This window comes from Thunnus maccoyii, chromosome 8 (assembly GCF_910596095.1).
Source record: "Thunnus maccoyii chromosome 8, fThuMac1.1, whole genome shotgun sequence".
Classification (NCBI taxonomy): domain Eukaryota; kingdom Metazoa; phylum Chordata; class Actinopteri; order Scombriformes; family Scombridae; genus Thunnus; species Thunnus maccoyii.
Window position 1 is genome coordinate 18,792,375 of NC_056540.1, and position 16,501 is coordinate 18,808,875.

General features: G+C 40.1%; 1 protein-coding gene across 5 annotated transcripts in view; it reads left to right on the top strand.

The window, feature by feature from the left end:
* Positions 1-16,501, top strand: part of mid2 (midline 2) — a 143,990-nt gene that overhangs the window by 46,310 nt on the left and 81,179 nt on the right. For 2 of the 5 annotated variants that reach the window (XM_042418710.1, XM_042418714.1), the window contains exon 1: positions 1,344-1,625. The exons of 2 other annotated variants lie outside the window; for them this stretch is intronic. The gene's annotated coding sequence lies outside the window, so the exon portion shown is untranslated. Of the gene's footprint in view, positions 1-1,343; positions 1,626-1,663; positions 1,862-16,501 lie in introns of those variants that run through there. One more of the 5 variants, XM_042418712.1, reaches the window with a different exon arrangement.

Below are 16,501 nucleotides of genomic sequence, written 5' to 3' on the forward strand. Positions count from 1 at the left end.
CTGAAAAACATTTGCCTCAAGATTGCATGAGCCTCCGACTTTCTCAGCGGGTACTGGTATACTGCGCATCAGTGTGTTATCACGAGACACCCACAGTGCCTGTATCCCTAATACAGCGAGCAGTGTACAGGGAAGAAATAGTAGTACAACCAGTGTTAGGTCAAACAGGTGCAGGACGGGCTGGCAGAGAGCAGCAGCAACACACCAGAGCAGTCTGCTGGAAAGCTCTGCGAAACCTCTTAACCTCTGCTCTGACCAAAGCAGCAGAACACGCACCTGCATGCAGACACAGCTGGGCAGCACACACATTTCCTCAGAGAGGAGTTATAGAGATGCTGTGATACATTTTTAAGTACTTACCGTATGCTTCCAGTATGTTTGATATCCTGTAGAAATGTAATAAAAACATTACAATAACAACACAATAGAACATATAAACTACAGTTCCATAATGTAACAGACAAACTGTGACATATATGAATACTGTAGTAGTGCTATATAGTGTTTTCTTAGGGTCTACACACACATTAAACACTGGTAGGCTATTGCTTGGCACGTGCACACGCACGCAGTTGTGTAATTAATCCAGGAAATTAAAGTGTGATATTGCCATTATTATAAACCACTTTTGCTCACATTTAAATCTATGAATATTCTAATTGCTGCCTGTGGGCCTTTTTTTGCAATTGGACATGATATTACCTCCCTGTTTTACTTATTGATACTAATGAACAACGTAAGGCTTTTAATATCTGGAGCCTGCTTTATTACCCAGGGTTGCATCATTTTCCAGAATAAGAAAAATGAAGAGCGATCGTGGTCGTTAATTCATTCGTCATCCAGCCGGGAGAATTGCGGTCATCTAGTGTAATGGCTTCTGTTAAGGTGAATTAAGGCGTTTGTGACCTCAGTGTCTGACCCTTATTACTGGGCAGCGGCGCTGGTTGCTACAGTAACGAGTTAACTTGATTCCATAAAGTCGATAGTTGTTATCACCCACTTTTACCCTCTGATTGAAATGTGATTATCCAATAAACTACAAGAATGAGCGTAGGCTGCTGTCCTCGGTGAATAACATGCACATTAAATTAGTTAAAGGCTGCAGTAACAGTGCGTCACACACACACACACACACACACACACACACACACACACACACACACACACACACACACACACACACACACAAGTACGCACAGAAGCCTCTCTATCTGCTGGTTTTTGCTTTTTGTATTGTATGGGTAGGAGGAGCCGCTTTCCTGTGATTGTCTGGCTGCTCTCTCTCTCTCTCTCTCTCTCTCTCTCTCTCTCTTTCTCTCTCTCTCTCTGTCACAGTGTGTCTCTTTCCCTCTCTCGTTTTCCAAAGTTGAATATCCCGCTTGCCTGGGAGCTGTCGCCAGCGGAGCGGTGCAACGCACTGAACGCACCGGGCTGGTATTTTTTTTTCTTCTTGCGTTGCGCCGCGCTGCGCCGTGTGGAACAGACTTTGGGGAGAAGGAGTCCTCCTCTACAGTATCCCGACTCGGCTCAGCCTCCATCTGTCCAACCATCCTGTGTTTCTTCCAACTTCATCTGGGGCTACTTTCAAGATGACAGAAGAAAAGAGTGTTCGGCATGTAAAGCTGGTAGGTGTCTGAAACCCCTCCCCTCCGCACACAGAGGTGTCTGGCTCGGTCTGGCTTTGGCTTCGGTCAGGTTTGTGGCAGCGCGCAGACACGCCGGGGTGAGAAAAGCGCCCGGGAATAGAAACAGGAACCGGTGGTTATTGTTTTTTTTTTTTCCACCATCCATTCGGATTTTCTTGATGTGTTTGCCATAAACTCTCGCCTGAATGGATCCGATTCAAGCGAACATGTCTGAGGTAGGCTGTTGGTATAACGCTCAAACTTGGACACTTGAGGCTCTGTGTATGACCAGGTTTTCTCATGTTTGCGACCCCGTAAAGACACACGGACCCTATCTGATGTTATGCCATGTATGGCACAGAGTTTGTGTTGATTGTTGTTGATTTGGTAGGCTACCAAAGTGGACATCAGCCTCATGTGGAGACACTGGTTTTGGGAGTGAAACATTACATTTAAACTATTTTTTCCCTTAATTGTTATTATACGTACATTAAATCTATTCTACATTCTACTACGTGGTCGTCTAACTCTCATAAGACCACACTGGCGCCCCGGACCCTAGTTTGGGCACCTCAGCTGTACGGAGGATCCAGACTCTTGTTGTTATAGAATGATTCAGCGGAGAGATTCATGTGTTGCTGCCATGCAAAGCATGTGGAGCAGTTTTAACAAGCACGTGTATGCCTCTGCTTATTTTAGGGTTTTTACAGGCTTAGTTGGGGGGGGCTGCAGGCTTTCTGTGCCATGAAACACAGACTCTTTGGTTATTTGCATTTCATCACGTTTTTGTTTGGAATGATATATACATAAGGGCTTTTATGTCATTTAAGAATAAACTTCTACTTTCCAGCTTGATTGGAATTTTTCCAACCAAAAAAGCTGTAGCCCAAATAGTTTTCATAAATATTTATAGGTGTGTCTTTTATATTCAATAGTGAGTTATTGTGATTGTATCCGTGTTGTCTTCGATGAAACCAATTCCTGAAATACACACATTTTTGATTATTGTGCAATAATGTCTTTATGGCATTAATTAAATGTTAACTCATTTTTCCCTGGACGTTGTTTGACATATTTTAAGGTTCCTACTGAGATGATTGATTCTCTGAATTATTATATTTTGACAGAAATACATCTCAGTTCTGATGTAGATGGAGCTGAAATCATTCTCTTTCAATTCCAGCTGATTCCAAGCAACACTGACTTGAAAATGAGAAAATCTGCCACTGGGTAGTGTCAAAGTATGCAGGTGCCCGAGAATTAGTTGTCAGAAGGTTGAAGTGTCGCTACACACAGTTCAGCTTCTGCGGTGCTGAATGCCAAACACTGAATTGAACTGTGTTCTGAGTATCCTGCTGAGCTCAGCTGACAGTATGAGGGAATGTGCTTTTTGTCAGGCTGCTTTGAGTACCTCTGTATGCAGTGAAGTGTTGGGTAGTATTAACAAGGACGGTCAGTACTGTTATGAGATGAATGTGTGCCAGGCTTAAGTAGCTCTTAAGTAGTGTTGTTTGGATTTAAAGTTTATTTAAACCTTTTTTGTGCCTCTGCACTGAACCTTAAGTCCTGTTTACAGATTGATACGCTCTGCCTCGTTCTCTCTCTCTCTCTCTCTCTCTCTCTCTCTGCTTGTGCCAGCGGTTTGAGTGAAGCAAAACCCATGATAGGGTGAACTAAAAGCACAAACCCAATCACCCCTGTGCACGTCCTGTAAGTGCACCGTAGTAGTAGTTTACCAGTTCAGTTTTTCTTTTTTTGGCTAAAAAGCCCCGGAGTTGCCCTGTCTCATACCAATACCCGTTACTCGACATGGCTCATCAGGCCAATTACACATCAGCACACTCATGTATACTTCCATCTAGAAACAGAGTCAGTTCTATACAGTAAGCTGCCACTTATACCTGCAAAAGCCATACGTTCTGTTCCTTGACAGTCTATCTTTAGTGTTGTTTTCCTGTGGTCTCGCTCTCCTTCCTTCCCTCCCTCTCGTTCTGAGTGTCTCTCATTTTTCTCTCTCTTGGTTTATCCATGCATCAATCATCTGTCTCCTGTCGCTCTCCTTTCATTCAACTCTCTGAGTCTCTGAGTTCCCCTAAAAAGAAAGACTCACATAAGGCACATAGAAAAGCTTGATGTTTTGTGTCTTTTTCACCTGCTCTTAACCTATCTCATTCTGCCTTCTGTAAAGTACTGGCTGTTCACAGCAAGGAGATTAAGGGGAAAGTAGTTTTATAGAAACATTGTTGTCCAATGATGTATGGTGTCACTCAGACTGAATTTAATAGACCAAGGGAGATCAAGTTATAGTGTTCATTAAAACAAGGTTCTGGTGGTTGGTGTCTTGTAACAGTCATGGTTTGGACTGTAAAAGGCTTTATGTTGATTGCTAGTGGCTTCGCATAATGTAGCTCTGGGTGTGTGTGTGTGTGTGTGTGTGTGTGCAAGATTAAGAACAAAGTGGGTATGACAAACCTTTCCCTTTACTGCAGAATTGAATAAAAAGACTGAATATCAAACTGGAAAATAATAATGATAATAATAATTACTTTGAATTTGACTTTCTGTGCAGTGAGTGCAACAATCTGGGTTAATAACACAGCACAGCATCTGTTTAACAGAGGAAAACAGCAGCAGATGATGAAATTGGCCTCACTTTGTCCTCACTTCCCACAGTGCTGATTGTCTAAAAAAATATTGCCAATTGCCCTCTGGACATTTTCTCATTAGGTGACTTAAGACATTTAGCTGATTTGTGAAGGTGTCTGTAAGTACTTATTAGATCATAAATTATATTTTATTCCTTCTCTTTTCACGTCCTCAAAAATCCTTGAACACTTTTATATAAAATCTAGTGTTAATTTTCGTTTTAGTAACTCAGATCTGTACTCTGAGAGGACTTCTTTTTTTCATCTTCATTTTGATTTAATTCTAGGTGGTATTAAAACTGGTCTTGAAAGTCATCCATTGACTGTAATGAAACTTTCAAACATACAACCTGACAATCTGAGGTTGGTACTGCTGCTAGTAGTATACCATTATCTGACCCTCATGACAGGAAAAATCACCAAAGACCAGGAAAAAACTGATGTGTATTTGCCCTGAGGTGGTCAATGTCATGAAGCCAATGCACATACCAAAAGAAGCCATGAATCCTCACCCCTGATGTTTTAAAATCCCTGCCCTTCACTCCACGCCTTACCATTCGTCACAGTGTCCCAGCTTTACAACATATCCAGACCACAGAAATTCCACTAATACTTCTCAATGGTTCAAATAAATCATCTCAGAGAGCAGACATGGCCCCTTTAATGAAATGTTCTTACCCTCAGCCAAGTTGTTTGTGCACATATGGATAGTAAATGAGCTGAGAAAACCCTTCTGTACTAGCAAATGTTAGGCCTATAATGAAAGAAGATTTTGGTTTGGTAAAAAGTGAGCACTGAAGCAAGCATAATCACAGTACTGAATACTTTCCAGGGTTTTGTGATTTGTGTAGAGCAGTTGCAAAATCATGTATATCATTGCTTGTTTTCGAAAAAACTGTATGTCTACATATCAAAGTATAAAAAGTGCAAATAACTCTTAGAGATCCTCAACAAGCTTCATATTAACCACAAGAGATGACATAGCAGAGAAGAAATTATGGCCAGGGGCTATGTTAGATGGGAAGTGTCAGAACCAGAGGAACAGCAGTTACATTCCTGCTCTCTAACCAGCCACTGTTTTAGAAGCAACTGACATTTGCTGTTGACAGTCATATGAATCATTTGAGATGCATCACAAATAAATCGCAATAACTAGCAGCCTGAGTGACAAACAACAGTCAAACCTGTCTCCTAGTAATTAGGTTATATATTGCTAAATTGTTTTCTCGATTATGTTGCTGTACCAAATGTAATCACTGCTTGGATTATGGGGTTTTTTTTGAATAAATTAAGGGTTATAGGGAGGTGGTGGGTGGATGGTGGGCGTATGAAAAGCAGGGTGTTGACACCAGTGTCACATGTGGCTAGGTTTAGGAAAGGAAAGCACATTGGTTAAGGTCAGTGAAAGATTGTGGTTTTGGCTAAATGTTAATAAAACATGTTTCTCATGTTTCAAAGTCACTGCTGACATTTTTCTGTATTAAATCAAGACTATGACCTTTCCCTAACCTTAAATCATACGTTCAGTATCAACATCTTCACGACTTGCCAGATGTGTTAATTAACATTTTCGCATAATGCTGACAGAGAATGTCACTCTGAAAGCATTACTATAAAAAAAACAGATAAATTTTGTTTGTCATGAAAAAATTAATCAATTTTATTGTCTTAATGATTAGTACAATTGAGATGAAATGATGCATGAAATGTATATGTGAAAGCAGTAGTAATTAATCATGGCATGTATAAAAACTGAATGCAACTAACAGATTGCCAGGTCTTGATGGGGGAGCTTTCATTAATAGAGGAAATGGTTTCTATGTGATTATAGAACTTATCCAGGGATTGAATGTGGGAGTTCAGGCTGACATAGCATGGATGTATGTGTGTGACAGATTGCCTCCTGTTTTTGTCTCCAGACTCCTTTGATCTCGTCACCGCACTCAGTGCAATGAAGGTCCCTGCCAAGAGAGGCATAGTCTTTCTCCCAGATACGTTCACACTGCACATAAAACAGCAAAAAAGTTCTCATGCTCAGCACCACATTGCTTAATTTTCTCATTCTGGCCAAAAGCCATATTAATATGATTTTATTGTTACACTGATTGGACATTAAACATCTGCCAGTGTCATGGTGAGACAGACAGAAGGCCACACAACTGTTTGAAGTCAGTTTCAGACTGGGACTGAACAGTTGCACCCAGCTGGTCAGCTGGCATGCAACGCTATCTGAGCAGAACAGGGCATACAGAAATAAGGAACAGGCAATGCACTTGGTGGGAAATGCTAAAGAAAAGCATATGCTCTTTGGTCTTGCAGTTAAGATTGATTAATGCTTTTGGAATTGTCAAACTTTTTAAGTTGCCATCCAGTGCAATGCAAAGGCTTGTAGACTAAACTATTAGCCTTCTAAAGCCAGTCTACAAATTTCATTTTGCTTACTGCAGTCTGGCAAAGATCAACAGACATTTGCTTTGGCAAGAGGCATCATACACTGAAATTACATTGCATTCAATTTGGTCAGTTTTTTACCAGCTGAAAACCCAATGCGGTCCTCTTTCCCATCATCATCTAATCCACTTCCCATAGTTTGCCGATTGGTTGAGCTTCCAGCTGTTTTGCTCAATTGATCGTCAGCGGATGTCCTCCAGACTAATATCTTAAAGCTAAAACTTAGTTTCCAAGTCTTTGGCTGGCCTCTGTAAAACAACTATGTGTTAGGAATAAAGTGGTTTGTGTGCCTTTTTTGGAAGAAAACGTGGTACCAGAAGTTAACAGACTTATTGCAGTACCACTCTGGACCACAAAGAAGATGTAGATGTCTGGTTGCTTACTAAAGCAAAACATATTTTAGGCCTAATTCGATACGCTTTCTTCTGTAACTCAAGTATTGGAGGGCCAGAAATGTATCACATGATATGAACCATTGCTTATTTGGTTATAACTTTACATGTGTGGAAGGGTAGCTCAGATGACAAACTAGCAGTGACAGAGAACATGTCATGGTCCAATCCCAAAAGGTAAACCAGTTAAAGCCAATAAGCAGCAGGCAGAGCCCGGGCTTCAGTCTGGGACCCTCTAACCCAAGACAGAGAAATAGAATTTGGAGAACAATAATCTGAAACACATGAAGCCCAGAATAAACTAAAAGAATCATCTCTGGTGTTTTCCTTTTTTTATTTAGTTTTTAGGGGGGGGGTTAAGCTCATTTCGCTGCTGTCTTTGCATTCCTCTCTCTGGCTGCATTTTCTTTCCTTTTTTTTCCATCTCACTTTCTCATCTCAGTGTGTCATCTAGTACAAACTTTTTGAGTTGAGATTAATGACATTGTATTACTGTATACACAAGTGTTGTACACATGGATAACAGATTACATATACAGTAAAAAATAAATGATGTCATGGAGCATACATGCGACAGCCTAAAAGCTCTACTCCAAAGATGTGTCTGCAAAGATCTGTCACAATAACAGGTGAATTGTTTACACATTTTGACTTCATTGAAGGTATATTGGTTGTGTTCCCCTGAGGCAAAGGCTGAATATCCAGAGGGTTTGGATAGCATTACAAGGCATTAGTGTGCACTGGAATCCCATGAGGCTAAAATCAAATTGCCTGCCATCGCTCCTGCTGCAGCTTAAATCTGTTGGTTTAAGGGCTGTGCCCTTTGAAACTCGATTAGCCAGGGGACTCTCTAGATTGAACCTTATTGGACAGATAAATTGGCCACAAGAATAATCTCTTATTTTAAAACTGTCTTCACACCAGGTACATTTAAAGGGGTTAGTTGAAATTTTAGAACGTTTCCTCCAAAGTTTCAGTTTGTTTTGGGAGATGTAAAAAATATAACTTGAGCTCAAGTGACATTGAATAAATGTACTAAGATGCCTCAAAATTTCAGTATCAGCAGGAAGGTTCATTTCAGAAAGGAGTGTGCAGGCAATTGCTTAGACTCCTTATTCCAATAAGAAGAGATCATCTTGAAATTAATATTTGTTATGAATTGAATTAAAACAGCGTCATTCAGGTGTTTGGTTAGATACTGATGTAGGAAATGGGTTAATGAGAAGACCTTTGAAACTGTGGGGAAGAAAAAAACAATTGAAGATTAAATTTGTAATTTAATTTTGACAGATAGGGAAATAAATAGTTTAAATTTACCAGTTGAATGAAAAATATGTGGAGATTGTAGTGATGTTGGAATAGTAATTGGTATCAACTTATACCCTGAATTGAGGTATTGGTATTAGGAGAGAAAAGTCTGAATTATGCAGCCTTAGCTTCAACCCAAACACCTAAATACAAAAATGTAGCAGAAATAATGTTTTCTGTCATGGGTTATGGTTTTAACCAAACAAAACTTGCTGTAGTTGTGATTGCACTTTGTACTTTTTCTTTGAAGCATGCAAAACACAATATACCGCAAAACACTGGAGTCTAAATCCTAAGAATCAACCCAGGAAGAGAGAGGGGGGCTTTTCCACCCCAGCCTAACAGCAGCTGAGGCTGAGCAGGCGGCCAACCTCCCACCGTGCTAGTTAACAGCCAGCTGCTTGTGTGTACTCCTAAAGCATCGCACGTGTTTCCCATGATCTAACCTGCTGGCACCAGGAACCGGGGATCAGGCCCAACTCTGCCGTCATACTGCCCACCCCAGAAAGCTCCCTTCTGGGTGGAGTATTACACCTCCTCTCGCGGGGATGCTTGAGCTATAGAGGTTGTGGAGGTGGGGAGCTCAGCCCAGAGTGTGATGCTGGGAGTGGTGCGACCCAGGGGTAAATACTTGTGTAGTTTAACACAATAATGTTGTGCTGTTTTTCTGGTTTGCAGTGATCACTGAATTTCTGAATTATGAGAGTTTTTAGTATATTTCTAAACATTTAATTAATTATCTGATGATATATATTTAAAGCAGTGTACTAGAATTACAATTCTAACTCGTTTCACATGTCAGTGCATTAGAAGATTGTTTTCATAAACATTTCTCACGTCCAACTATATTAGAAACCTGTTAGTAACCCACTCACCATGGTAATACCAGCACAGGCCAAGATGCAGTTTTGATAAAAATAGAGCAATTGAGCATGGAAAGTGGAGGCAGAGAGAGAGAAATAACTATAAAGAGACGGATTGAGAGGGTAGGTGTAAACAGGAGGACGCATGAAAAAAAGATTTTTGAGCTTCAAGGATGTTTGGAAGGTTCTGAGGAAGGTTTAATAGCTACACATAGCGCAGACCAAAGACAAAAAGTCATGGGGGTAGAGGATGGAAAACAAGCATGTCTTGATTGACTCATGCACTCACATACATACTTTCATCATACACACTCATCCACCCAGCAGACATTTCTAAGGATCACCTTCTTTCTAAAAGCAGCTTTTTTCCTCTCTGCTCCCCTCTGATTAGCTGGTTAGTTCCAGAGATTTGTAGAAATCTCTGATATTCTTCTGAGACTTTCTGCTAAATGTGTATCATCTGTCATGCCTGCTGGAGGTTATACTGTATCACTATTAGTTGCTTAAAATGTGAAATTGTTCCACTGAAGTTGGCCATTTTATCCAGACCCATCATTATCAGGAGTAGGGGGTTCCTGTGAACCTGCCTCAAGCGGGAAAAACCTTTGGACTACGCTCTTGTTTTGTCAGTCTTTGCAGTTCAATATTGATGTAGCAGTAGGCATTGTTAACCTTCACAAGTATTCTCATTGGTTTTGCAGTGCCCAGGGGACCAGCTATTTTTAAAATGCAGCAATGTTGGGCAGCTATTGTTTAACTAACAACCTATTGATTTGTGTCAGCTTTGGTTGCGGAGCTTACAGCGAGGGAGTTTTCTCAGTTCACAAACACATTATTCAAAATGTTTTAGAGAGTGTTTGAGAGCTAACTCCATTAAAAAGATCCTAGATCATCACCTAGAAAAAGACTTTTTTCTTGGTTTCCGTGAGGTCACATTAAAATTTTGTATGCATACTATGATACACTTGCATTTTATGTGGTTTTATTTGTTAGAAGGATTGTATTACATTACATTGCTTGGGTTTTCCTCTTTGTCAGTGAAGTTGTCTGCTCCTTAAGTTCAGAGCGACTTCTTGGAACTGCCTGTGAGGAAATGACTGTGTATGGAAGCCTATAGGGGACTATATTAAAATGATAATGTAAACTTGAAAATGAAAATGTAATTCCACAATAGTATTATAATTTTCCACATATGTATGTGTTATTTGAGTAAAAATGAAAATGAAAATGCAAATGCAATAATCCAATTTTCATTTTCATTTTCACATACTGGTATGGGCGTTCTATGACCATATTCAAATGAAAATAGAAAAGCTGTACAGTGAACAATATTCAAATGTTAATTAATATTTGATTTAAATGCAATATAAACCATGTAACCTGATTTTCCACAATTAAAATTAAAATGTCGTTTTCTAACAATTTCTAACAAAATGAAAACTGCATTTTACATTTAATTTTCAAAGACTTAACCCGCTGTACAGTGGATAATATTCAAATGCAATAAGCGGTACAGTGCCCCCAGTCCATTGCATTTACATCTACATGTCACCATGCTCTTTTGGTGTCAAAATGAAAATAAAAATGCAATCTGTCAGTCCTCGCATCAAGATAGATCTTCAGTTATGTGTCATTCTCTGTAGGCGGGACACCATCCTGCTACTCCAAACAACGCGCGGATGTTCTACCACACACCGGCAACCTACAGCATGTATCATATCAATATTTCACAAAGGGTAGAGAAAAAAAACCCTTGATCAATCAAACAGCTGTCTGAGCTCATCCATTGTGTTAAAAAGCACCTTTTCTTTTCACCACTCATGATAATAAGATTTCCCATCTCGAGAAGCAACAAATTAGTGTTTATCAGTGATAAATAAGGCTGATTGAACAAATAGACCTACAAGCCTCTGACATTTCAACGCAAGGAGCCCACAGAGCCAATCGAACAGCAGCCAAAGAAAACAATGGCTCATACTCTTCCCCCCTTGAAGGAAATGCCAAACATTACAGTGCTGTATAAATAGAAGGCTCTGACTTTGTAGAGCGAGAGCGAGATAGAGGACAGGAACCCCCTCCCTGGGGTCACACTGGTGACAAGGTCTCCCACCTCTCCTCCCCTCTCTCTGTCTTTATTGCTCTTTTTGTTTTTCTCTCTCTGTGTGATCTATTTTTGAGCTGATTTCTCTTGACCTCCCTGTGTTTTTCATCTCCTTCGGTTTACTTATGTATTTTTTATCTTCCTCTCCCCCTCTCTTTCACACCTGGTCATCGTAAATAAGTGAAAAGCCTAGTAACACATCACAAACACCTACTGTTTTATTAATGGAACCTTTATTAAGTGGAAATGGCCCTCCTGGATGTATTATGTTGGGGGGGAAGTGTACAGACTTTGACCCAAGGTGAATGCTGTACTTAGAGCAAGAAATCTTGGGTTTAATAGCTTTTGGTCAAGCAGCCTATTCTCAGTGTTGACAGCTCAGTCCAGTTCAATTTACTTTAATGGTTGTGAGAAATTTACCATCACATCAGGCTTAATGCAGCCCTTGTATGGCTGGACACACGTTGTCCTACAACGTGCAGCATGAGGTGTGGCAGTAAGGCCTTTTCACACTGAGGGCAGTAGCGCGGGAATGGAAAATCCATCTAGAGTTAAAAATATTGAATCGTCGATTTCATTTTGTCATTTCACACTGTTTTTTTTTCTTCTCCCCCCCCCACCTCTATTGTGAGAGGGAAGGAGGGAGGCAGAGTCGTCCCCAAAACGAGGTTAGTTGCTCTGACTGTGTGTAATGGGGTTACGGATGATTCAGCCGAGACAACTCCAACAAGTCTTTCATCTGTACTATCTTTTGTATCAAGCGTATAAATGTATTTCTCTCGGCTGGCAGGATGCGCAGACAGTTCGGAAGATTGAACCCCAGCTGTCAGTGTAGGCAGATTTAGGAAACAGCAGGCACACGAGGTAGCACACACACATCCACCACCAAGACATTGAGTCTTTCCTTCATCTTAGTGTTATCAACACACACAAGCAGGATCTAGCTGCAAGAGAGTATAGGTTTCTCTCCTCCTGAACGATTTTGATTTTGTGTCTTAAGCTATACCGAGGAAGAAAAATGTCCATCCTCCTGTCATTTCCAAATAAACAAAAACATTGCAGTTAACAGGCACAGTATCTTTTCTCAGAGATGTTTCTTAATAGGGGCAGCTGTCAAATGAACAGGATTGTCAGGATTTTGATACCTTTGTATTGAGCTGTGTGTCTGTCTCCACTAGAATCAATAACACCAGCTTGGACATATGCTAATACAGTTTGGCAAGCTATTGATAAAGTGGCTGGCACCTTACGGATCAGTTAGCCTGCTCATTTAGAGCACAAATACAATGGATTTGAAGGTGTCAGCTATTTTTCGCAATGAGAAAACTTTTCAGGAATATGTCATCAATCTTCATATAAAAGGTGATTGTTTTCTTGATAGTCTTTCCAGTCTAATATAGGTGTGTAGCACAGGGACTGCAATTTTCCATTGAAAAGATCCTCTTTTTGGAAGCTTAGGATGTCGTTTTATTGGTGCCTAGATTGCCTTTTCACACGATCTGGAGAACATTTGCATATTTATAGAAAATTCCAGTAAAAGGTAAGCTATTAACTTGCAGCACTCGCTTCACACACACAGTTAGATGAAAATATAGAAAAATTGAAGCTGAATTGACATCAACTGTCAATACAAGCAAGTTGGTTTTCTGCAAGACAAGACAATAGATTTCACAAGTTCAGCAGTATGTGCTTTTTCAGTCTATCATCTTATTTTATGTCATTACAGTTTCATCAGTGCATGCAGGGCAATCATTTCACTCCAAAAATTTTGCTACTGTAGACTTCCAACAAGCTTGGTAATAGGAAATAAAACCAAATCAATGCTTCAGCTCTTGGACAATATTCAAGGTGAAGTGGCTTTGGAAATGTTAGTCAGTGTTCTTTGTGTATGTGAACAAACTCAGTAGTCTTACTGAGCTTCAGCAACCAAATGGAGGCTTAAAAGAAAGTATATTTGTCAGATACAAACTACAAGCAGCACCAAATGCGAAACAATGACAGAGAACCATGGTGGCTAAAGAAGAGACTGATCTACCATAAGAAAAGTGATTTTATTTATTTATAACTGGGCATTCAGTCCGAAAACAGCTTTGCCACAACCACACAGGGCTGTATAAGTGATTGTGTGTTGTGTCAGAGACAATGAAATACAATTCAGGAAGTCCAGTTGGAGCAATATATCCATTACTATGAACGTGACCAGCTCTATTTGCCCCGGTCGGTTTTAAACCAGTATCTGTAACTGTAGTATCCAAGTTCTGTGAGTGTGTTACAGGAAAGAAAATATTTGAAGAGAGGAATTACATGGTACTGTCTATTTTAGTGGTGTCTGTCTGAAGAGCCTGACATTGAGGGTCATCTGTTCACAACCCGAACACTAGCCAGTGGGCTTGAAGGCTGCTTCCTGATTACACTTTTGCCTTTGTTAACAGTTAGCGGCACCTTTGTTCTCCCTCTCTCTTCATCTTTTCCTCCTTCCAGCATGCTCAGCCACGTCTAAATATCTAATAAGCTGTTCTCCCAACTTCTGATCCCGGGTTGGTTCTCACCTGGGCAAATACATATGAATAATGGAAGCGGCGTAAAGTGAGGCAGGGGCATGGTTGCTACACAGTGTTGTGTTGAGCCCCGATAAGGCTCTCCACAGCAGCAGAAAGAGCCTACAGAGCTGATGAGACGACGTCTGACAGTATTAACTTTATTACCCACAGGCCAGCAAACTGTAACAGGCAGAAGTATTAAGTGGATGGTAAAAGAGAGGAGGTGTGTTCTACTCACTGGCACAACCCTGTGAAAATCTTATTTAATTCTGCTTTCATGTATAAATGTATTAAACCAATTAGCAAGTCTGGCTCGGCCGCATGCTTGACATGAATTGATTGTTTATTTTATTTTCAGGGTCTTGCATCAGCAGCAATGTCCTTCACAGAGTAGAGCCCTCATCAGCACTGCTGACAGGCAGTGAAAATAATGTAAGAGACAAGTACGGCTGTGAAAGTGACACACAGGTGCACTTAAGGTGACAAGCTTAGAGAGTCATAGGGGTCCATGTTATTGTAACACACACCTGCATGAGAAGTCATGTATCAGAGGCATAAAAACACACACCCATAAGCATAAGGCAGCACTGTGCACATACTGATTCTTGCTTTTTTGAATGCACTAGACATGTATAAGTGACAGAGAAACAGAAGCCATAAACATTATCCCCAATGCACAAGCACAGCTAAATTTATGCAGAATTTGGGCACAGTGACAGGATTCAAAATCCCTTTTAATTTATGTGGGCAGACAGATATGCAGCTTGTACAGTATGTATTACAGTATATTTTTTAATCATGGGTCTTTAATTTCCTTTGGTTCAAATTAGGATCATATGAATATTTTTAAAATGACACTGAAATGTAAGACATCCTGTCAATATCTTATAATGATGTTTCAATGGTATGAAAATATTATATAATACATATTTTTAAAATATCCTCAATTGTTTCAGCTCTCTGTATGTGAGATATTTTTAGTATTATCAGTCTTCAATCATTCCATTACATGCACAAACATGCACTGTATATGCAGTGTATACAGTGAAAACTCAATATCAGTATTTCATCACAATATGAATATATTGACAGGTGATAAATCATGTCAATGCCAAGCTTTACTTTGAATGACATCTAATACGTCAATAACTAGACCAGAACACTATTTCGCTATACTGTGCCAATATCACTCATGCAGTATTGGTGCAAAAAATGATAATGGCAGTTTTCCGTGAGATCGACTTAAGGCACAGTGACGTGAACTGAGATAATTTGTCCCCCAGATGAGTCCCAGCCCATGTTTTCCCATCAAGAGCTAACACTGGTAACCAGGGAATGGAAAAGCTAACTGGTACAGTGAGTCACAAAACTCTGCCTTCTGCCTTTTTCATACTCCACTGATGTAGTAGAGGAGTGCAGGCTGACCTTGAAGCCTGTCAGATGCTTGCTAGGCAATTGAGAAAGTGGATTTTGTTAAAAAGAATATTTTTAAATAATGTGAAATGTTTCCCTTATAGGGACTCTTACTGGCAGTCTGTGATCAAATGATTTGAAACTGCAGTAAAGAAAAATGCATTAATTACAGAATCAATTTGCATTGCACATAATACAGATTGATTTGTTTGTAAAAGTACACTAACTAATGAAAAGACGGCAAACATGATACTTGATATAAGCAATATAATACCTTCAGATATGGCATCATGCAACCTATCATTTTAGAGTTATTTTGAAACTGGTTTTGTAATAGGAGCTATTTCCAATACAGCAGTGAGAGGGTTAAGCTTAAGCCAGTCTACTCAACTGCACTGAATGCGAAATGGAAACACCGGCTTGGCTGCATTACTGTTTACATTCTATGAATAGGAATCACATGTTTGATGAAACCAGCCTGTTCTGAGGTCTGCTCCAGAGAGAGAAAAAGAGAGAAAGTCAGGAAGAGACAGAGGGACAGTGAGGAAAGATCGGGCAAGTGGAGGCGGGAAGATGAGTGAGACTAGAGGAAGAAAAGAGGGGAAGATGAAGGGAAACAGTGAGAAGGAAGGGGAAAGGAATCCAGACCAGAGTCTCATATGTTAAAACATTCCTTTTTATCCCCTGAAGCAGCTGCATGTGGACACATGGCTCCTGTCAAAGACTGCACGGAAATGTAACACAACAAGTTTAATGCGCTACTTGATCCCTCTTATATAATCATATGTACTGTTTTGGTGTGTTCTGGTCAGCTGGAGAACATTTTTGGGGCTGTCCCATTTCCTTTTACCAAAACCATAGCAATGAATAACTGACGTCTCTTGATGTCTGCCAAAACTCAGCAGTGCCTGGTCCTGACATGTATCTTATGCTTGTGGGTATTTTAACCCCGATTGCTCAAATGAATTGCTCTCTGAAAAATGCCAGAATTTCAATCCACTAATGCAGCTGAATTCCGCTGAATCCACTCAAACAATGTCCTGTTTCTTTCTGGTTTAAATACTCAGCTGAGGTGATTAGGGGAAATGCCATGTTTTAGGGCCAAGGCTTGAGAGTTATGAATGCAGACACTGTCACTAATGAAAGTATTCATACAGCAGTGC